The sequence below is a fragment of the Gavialis gangeticus genome, unplaced genomic scaffold (genome assembly GCF_001723915.1).
Source record: "Gavialis gangeticus isolate Ggan-Ray unplaced genomic scaffold, GavGan_comp1, whole genome shotgun sequence".
In the NCBI taxonomy this organism is placed as follows: Eukaryota; Metazoa; Chordata; order Crocodylia; family Gavialidae; genus Gavialis; species Gavialis gangeticus.
The window spans coordinates 168,016,791-168,024,935 of NW_017729032.1; the positions used below are offsets into that span (position 1 = coordinate 168,016,791).

General features: G+C 46.9%; 1 protein-coding gene across 1 annotated transcript in view; it reads left to right on the top strand.

The window, feature by feature from the left end:
* The window catches only part of STS (steroid sulfatase (microsomal), isozyme S), a 215,891-nt gene that overhangs the window by 6,918 nt on the left and 200,828 nt on the right, over positions 1–8,145 (top strand). The window lies entirely within an intron of this gene.

Sequence of the window (8,145 nt, forward strand, 5' to 3'; positions counted from 1 at the left end):
GGATAAATTGATTATAATTAATTTTGCTTTGAATATTAAAAAAGCAATTAAAGATATAAAAAAATCTGGTATTTTAAAAAAAACTTATAGACATTTAAATAAACAGCTTGTAAACCTATTATTAATAATAAATTACTCAGAGAGATTTATAATTAAATGAAAAGCACAAACTGAGATGTAAGACACTATATGTGAGCATACTAAGCCCTAATAAGAAAAAACTCATCCCAATACTGTGTCTGTCTGTCAGAGAAAAAGCTTTTCACCTCAGTAACATACATCAAGTGAATTTCAGTGTTTCTGTTAATGTACTTAAAATTAAAAAGAGTATGAGTAACTGGCTTAAAGCAACTAATAAACATATTTACAGAGGCATTTAAACTAATAATTTACTGATTTATTGGTATAATCATTTAAAGGAAAGAGGATGTAAACTCATTTTTTCTACAGGTAAGAGTGTCGCCTTATCTTAAATGGCTAAATCATAAAACTGACAGAGTTAAAACGCCCATTCCCCTTCCTTACTCAGCCTATCTATACCTAGGATCCAGATCTGGTACTTATTTCTTCCTGTAAGAGAATAGCTATTGCAGGGCGGGGGAGAAGTGGGGCAAAAGTGGCTGCTTGGGAAAGAAGCCAGGAGTAATCTCTATTTTTACAAGGGTGGAAGAAATTTCTCTCTTGTTGTAAATCCCCTCATAGTATGAGGGGAGATGTAGAGGAATTGAAATGTTCTAGGACACAGTCTCTGAGCCACAATTTCCTTCCTGCTTCTCTTCTTGCAGCAGAACAATTAGATGTTGCCCCATATTCAGGAATCATCTAGCTGGGAAGTTAGTGTGCAATAACAAATCATAGACTAAATATTGACATTGGATTTATGGCACATTATGACCTGCCTGCCATCTGATACTCCTGGGTAACCTGTCTGCATTGTAATAGCTTCATTCTTCTATCACCAGTTCAACATTCCCCTTCCACCTTCACGTCTCACACCTATTGTCTCCTATCCGTCGAATCCTCACTACTACACATTTGATTTTGCACAGACCTGCATCTTGCATATTGGCTTCTGTTCTATCCAGGAGAGGCACACAGTTCACCAGCAGACTATATGCCTGAAGAAGGGTGTTGTGCCCAAAAGCTTGCAAAGAACAATTTTTCCATTTAGTAGGTCTAATAAAAGATATCACATCTATCCAAAGAATCTTGTCTGCCTATGTCCTTAGATCGACACAGCTACAACCAACAACCCCAATAATCTAGCTGTGCCCTACTGAGCACTAACCACTCTGCACTAATAACCTGTGTGGATACACATAGTACATGCTAGTATGAGGTAGCTTATTTCACTTTAACACCCAGTAAGCTACCAAGTCAGCCAACTTCTTCTACTTTGTCTTGTTTAATGACCTGGAATTGCATTTATGTACCTAAATATCACACAGAGCTAGCTACATTTTCACTTTGGGCAACTAAGTTTGTCCCTACCGTGTATGCTCATAAGCAGTTTAAAAACTGCTTCTTATGTTCTGTTCTGACTCAGCTTCACCAGGGACTCACAGAAATGCTGAACACGCCCTCCTTAAATTGCAGATAACCAAAAACCATGCCTACTGAGTGTTTGATACTGACCTGAGACCCTCATGGTAGTGATACCTACCTTTTTCTCAATATCTTAGTGGTTACAGTGGGGAAGATGGTGAGATTTGGCTACTAGGCCTACCTTCTCCCCAATGATATTTGAACTCTTACCTCTCATGTTAGTGTCATGCCCTCAAAGTTACAAACCAAATGAATAAAATGCACCTTCCTTTTGAACCTAGGCCTGTAGGCATCCAGGGTTGGAAAGCACTATGAGGAGAAACTATAGACATGAAAAAGGGAACTTGACTATACTGCTTAGGGAGGTAGAGGCTGTCCTAACAGGGCAGAAGTGACAGGAATCACTTTCACAGTTGTTTATTAGGGGTGTGTGAAATGGGCTGTATTTGATTTGGATTCAGCCCAAATCAGGGACAGTGATTCAATTAGTTGATTTGGATCACTGTCCCGATTCGATTTGGCTGAATATGAATCTGAAGATTTGATCTGGAGAATCAGCAATTCAGCCATAGATATAGCTTTAAATGTTTTTTCTACATTCCTAAAGGCATAGCTTGTGAATGCTGCAATGGTGAGGCAGATAGAGCGTCCCACAGGAGCATGGGGGGCTTTCCATATGGTCAGCAGCAAACCTGGAAGTGGACTGGAAGTACTTCCGGTCCACTTCCAGGTCCACCGCTGAGCACAAGGGGGAACCCCTACACTCTGCCCCCCAGCTCGGTGATCGGCCGCATGGGGAGCCCGGGTATAGACTCAGGAGGCACTAGTCACTGAGCCAGAGGGGTGGGGCGGGTCTCTCACATGTTCCCTAGTGGACCCAAAAGTGGACCGGAAGTGCTTCTGGTCCACTTCTGAGTCCACTGCCGAATGCTCTGGGGACGCCCCCGTGCTCCATCCTCCCCAGCATCTCAGCATTCACGAGCCACCTGGTACCTTGAGGTATGTAGAAGAAACGTTTAAAGCTGTGTCTATGTCTGAATCATCAAATCTCTCTGAATTAAGTCGGAGGGTTCCGATTTGATTTGGAGAGATTAAAGGGTCTCCTGTTTTGATTTGGATTTGGAGATTCAGCTGTCGAATTGGGCCAAATCTCTGCCGAATCGAATCAGCGACTGAAGCTTCGCACAGTCCTATTGTTTATGTATTTTCCAACATAGAGCCACTGGAAAAAAATGCATGAATAGCTTTAGAGACAAATGGTGCTTGAAACTTCCTCTCTCTGGGACTGGAATAGCAGTGCAGACAGCCCTTTTTGGAAAGCCTTCTATGAGCAGACCTCATTAGACTACTTTTTCATGTATCAGAGGCTTACTAGAAGACATAACTGAAAATTATAAAGTAGGCATGTTTGCCTGTGTTTGGATAAAGGAAAAGAAAACCTGGTAGATAGGTACCAAACCTCAAAGTCTCTGACTTTCCTTTCAAAAGAAGAAAATCCACATGTGTACAGCCCTTTGTCATCCACATCAGCCCTTTCTCATCAACATACCCCAGATTATGGAACACTGGTTGGCTCTCTCCACTGTCAAATCGTTCCTGAAATCACACTTCTTCTGTGACTTGTCTCATGATACATCCAGCTTAACAGCTGGGTGGGGCGGACATACTATGAATTAGGGATTCTTTTGTTTTCAGACTACCCTGTACACTGCAGGCCAGAGTTCCATTCCATTTTTATTGATGTGTCACTATTGGGCAACATTGTTTGTGGGAGACTGGTGCCTCCTGAGTCTGGGGGGCATCACTGGGCAATCACCGACTGGGCAGGAGGGAGTCTCCCAGCAGCTGATCGCCAATCCCGGAAGTGCCACCAGCAAAAATGGAAGTGCCACCGGTGCTTCTCTTGGTGCCCCTACTCCACACCCAGCGCCAATCTCAGAGGGAGCACCTCCCCCCCACCCATGCCTCCCCTACATGTCACCTATGACATCATTCCTCATGTTTCTAAAATGCAATCCAAAACAGTACCATGACTTAAAATTGCAGGACTTGATATATGTTAGTGTCAGTAATGCATTTGGCATTAGAAAGTCATTGCCTTGGTAAAATGTCTTCTAAACAGAAGAGAAAATCCTAGTCTCCCTCTCATACCAGAGTACTGCTTATGTCCCTGGGCCACCAAATTAGTCTTCATCTTTCTTGATCCCATAATTTCCTTTTGTTGCCAGTGGGTTAGAGGTAGGAGGTGTTCTCAGCCATGTCTTCCCTATAGCTTGATGGTTAGATTATTCTGGTACGATATATGGAATGGGTTCAAATTCTCTGAAGGTGAGGAGGGTCTTATAAACCCAGCTGCTAATGTCCTCCACAAGCACTATAAACATTACACTATTTGAGGAATAGCTGCCTGATTTAGCTCAGCAGGGAGCTGCATTTGTTTGCACATGTCTATCTGCTCAGGTCAGAAGCCTTGCTAAGATGTATGTATGCCATAAGCAGTCAGGGAAAAGTAGAATTCTGAACAGATGGAGATGTCTTAGTAAAGGTTAACATTTCCCATTGTAATGAATGGAAGATCATGTGCCTTCAGCATAACCAAGGATCTGTCTCTGGGGTATCTAAGTGTTTTGTGTTGAATTGAATGGGAAATATGTATTGTTTTTCAGGATGAAATAGAATGCTCCTCCAGAGTGCATGAGCTATGTACTATCTCCCTATTGAAAGCATAGGAGTACTACATGGTTACCTAAATGAAACAAAATGCCTCCCTTATTCTGATGGTAAAAACTAGGACTTCTCTGGCATTTGTGCACCTGCATCAACTGGATAAAATAGAATTTAGTTCTAAGAGGCTATGAGCAGATGTTGCCTTTTATCTGGGACAAAAATGTTTTGTCTTCAATCTAAGTGTGCATTTACAAACGTGTGAGCCCACTATCCTGGGGCAATTCCCACCAAATTATGTAATGAAAATGTGCTGTCACTTTCTCTGAGGACATGGCATAGAGCACTTTTGTGGCTGTCTTTGGCCAGCTTCCCAGGACAAGTTTGCCATACAGTCCTCTAGGTATCCCACAGTGCTCTGATCCCAGCATCCCACAATGCTGTGCTCTCAGCTCAACCCCAGCTGCTCTTGAATGTGAGGCAGGCATTCTAGTGTGGGAGGAAGGGGGAGATGGTGCAGAACACTACTGTTCTGCAAAATGACTTTGCAGCTGTTCTGTGTTCACCTCAAGATCACTATCAGAACCTGGTCTTGAACACCACCCATCCCAAACAGTTGCCCTGATCTCTTTGCCGTGGCATGGCCCCAACAACCATTGCCAACATCATCTCCAGGCATGGTAACAACTGGAGCTGGGATGAGGTAGTGGAACTGATTGCCACCTTGAGGGAAGGTGGAGAGCCAGCAGGTGCTCCCTTCCAGCCACTTCAACCAGATAATCTTCAAAAGAACCACTGTGGAAATGGCAACCCACAGACACACCCACAGTTCGCAGCAGTGCCACACAAAGTGCAAGGTCCTCCAGCAGCAGTTCATGAGGGCCCATGATACCAGTTGCATGTACAGCATATGCAGGGCAATGTGTACCTACTTCAAGGAGCTGTTTCTCATCCTTTCAGTAAACAAAATTCTCAAGTGTCTGAATGTCATAAACAGAGCCCTAATTTTCCATGAATCAGATAGTAAGTCAAATAAGACCATGTTTGTGGGCCCTATTAAGCTGCATGACCCCATGGCAACCAAGGAGAAGACCATAGAGTTGAGACCCTTAAGGATAGTGCCATGGATATGGAGATGGACCTGAACTCAGACTGATTGCCTCCAGTCCTCTGCCTGTCACTTGACTGCACAATTGCAAACTGGTTCTCAGTCCACCCCTGCTCAGGCAAGCTCCCCAATAATGTCTGCATTGCTCCCAGCAAAGCTACCCTCCTCCCAACCCCAAGGTCCCAGCCAGCATGCACGGATACATGGAAACCCATTCTTGCCTGCACATGGTAAGTTTGCTTGTGCCATGGTGTGATGCACAGATCATGGTGTGATGCCTCAGCTTATTGCCACACTGTAGGTGGTGAGTGAGGTTCAGAGTAGGGACGTACATACCAATTAAGTACCTAAATTTAAATTCCTCTAATGTTATCGGTTAAACAGTTAACAGATAGCTGTCTATCAAGGACCATGGCTTTATGGGGCTCTGGTGGGGCTTGCTGCTGCTGCCTGCATCTGGCTTGAACCTAGGGCTGGTGCTGCAAGCAGCTGCACAAGAGTCCACGGGGCCCCAGCTCAGCTAATTGCCAGCAGTGGGTACACAGACAACTCAGGGCAAATGGCAAGGAAGCTGCGAGGTACCCAATCTTGTGGCAGTGCAGCTCTGTTCCCTTCTGCACCATCCGCCATGAGGTGCACATGCGCCTGCCACCAGCAACAAACCAGGCCAGGGCTCTGCAGGCCTTGGTCCAGCTACTTGCAGCCTCTGTATCACCTGCTGTGAGCAGTCCAGGTCCTGTGGCGGGTGGCAAGGGTCTGCCTGGTTCGTGACAGGTGGCCAAGAGACTGCAAGCGGCTCCATCAGGGTCCACAGAGCCCAAAAATGGCTCACTGCCAGCAGCAGGTGCACGTGCACCTCAGGGCTGGCAGCAGGGAAGGGGCCTGGGGCTGTGCTGCCACAAGAAAAATCGGGCTCCTTGCAGCTTCCCAGCCACTTCTCACCATAGTAGATACTAGTTGTCCCTCCCCTGCCTTTCTCCTCCTCTTTGCTTCTCCCTCCCTCCCTCCCTCTCTCCTGGCTGATCTGCTATCTGTGCTGCTTCCCTTACCCCGCTTTCCCACCAGACAGCTCCCTGCCCCACCCTAAGGGATAACCAGTAAGGCATTATCATAAAATCATATAAAATTAGGGTTGAAATGGCCTCGGGAGGTCACCTAGTCTAACCCCCTGCTCAGAGCAGGACCATCCCCAAATAGGTTATCCCAGCCAAGGCTTTGTCTACCCCTCCAAAGTCACAGCACCCCTCCATCACTTTTTGAATGTAGTGGCACCCTCAGTTGAGAATCTCTGTTGGTGCTGCTTCAACTCCTCAGTTCTTCTCGAATGGATATTATCTCCAGGTAAAACTACCCCACACACCTGCTGCACTGCTAGCCTGGAAAGGACTATGGCATATGTGTACCCTCCTCCTGCATTAGGGCTCTCTAATAACTCTAAAGAAGAATAGGAGAGCTGGCTTGGGCTATAGCCCTTCCCAGTCTGCCCCTCCAAGCTCCTATATCCCAGAAACAAGCAGGTCCTGTAACCTTTGTTTCTGGGGAGGAAGGGGAGTTAGGCCAGCTAGCTCCCCTGTCCTATCTTAGTGTAGCAGGCTTACCTTTTGGAGCTTGGGTTGAGTCCCAGGCTTGAGATTCTGCTGTTTTGACTGGTGGAGCCCCTGCACCAATCAGGAGGCAGCAAGAGAAGTGAAGTCAGCCCCTTTCCTCAGGGGAGAGGGAGAGGAGCTCCGCCGGACCAGATTGTAGAGTGCAACACGGTCAGGTCTGGAAGACTTCAGGAGCAGAGCCCTGGCGAGTATAAAAGGAGCTGTGTGCCCAGCATGAGAGAGATGTGTTGGGGACAGAGAAGAGCGGGGCTTAGAACTGCTGCTCAGCAGGGCAAAACAGTAGCCCGGAACAGCTCCTGAAGACTTCCATTAGCAGGGAGCGGTGGATGGCTCTAGTAGTTAGGCTGTCTGTGCACAGCACGGTGTCTGGACCCTGGGAGCCACGTGAGGTGGCTCGGGTCTGCAACCTTTGCTGTGCGGCCAGAGACATGGTGCACAGGCCACTGCCCAGAGCCAGATTTTTGGAGCCGCTTGGGCGGCTCAGGTCCCCAACTTCCGCATGAGGCCAGGAGCTCAGTGCAGGAGGCGCTGCACAGAGGGTGAGAGACCCTGGGAGCCATTTGAGGTGGCTTGGGTCTACAGCTGCTAGCACAGGGCAGCAGCTCAGTGCAGACGATGCTACACAAAGGGTTCGGGGGCAGACCGAGCCCCAGTGTTGCACAAGGCTGCCTGAGCCTCCAACCCCTAGCACAAGGCAAAGTGCCTGCTATACACAGTGGTGAATGTGGCCCTAAGCTGAGCTGATGGCAGCAGAGTCAGGTAGCAGAAAAGCCTGGTGGGGAACAAAGCTCAACCTGGAGAATGGGAGGCAACCCTCCAGGACTGTGGAGTAGTAAGTTACCCTGGAGAGAGGATGCCCACAGGGGATGGACCCACAGGGTTGTGAAGGAGCATCACGTGGGCCGCTCCTGGGTGATAGGGGAGGGCTTAGGAGTCTTTGGGGTCTCCCTCTTCTTTTCTTCCCCCCCACCTCCTTTCCTGTAGAAGTACCTTGGGAGTGGGGCGCCTGCACTGGAGGCTACTGAGGCTTCTAAGGATTCCCTGTTATATTTGTAGACTGTCCCTTACAGTTTATGTGAATAAGTTGAAGTAATAGTTCGTATATTAATAGAGTGATAAGGTTGCCTGATCAATATCCTTTGTTCTGGGTTGTTCTATTGTTCACTTGTATTTTTGAATAATAAGTGTGTGTGTGTGTGTGTGTGTGTGTGTGTGTGTGTG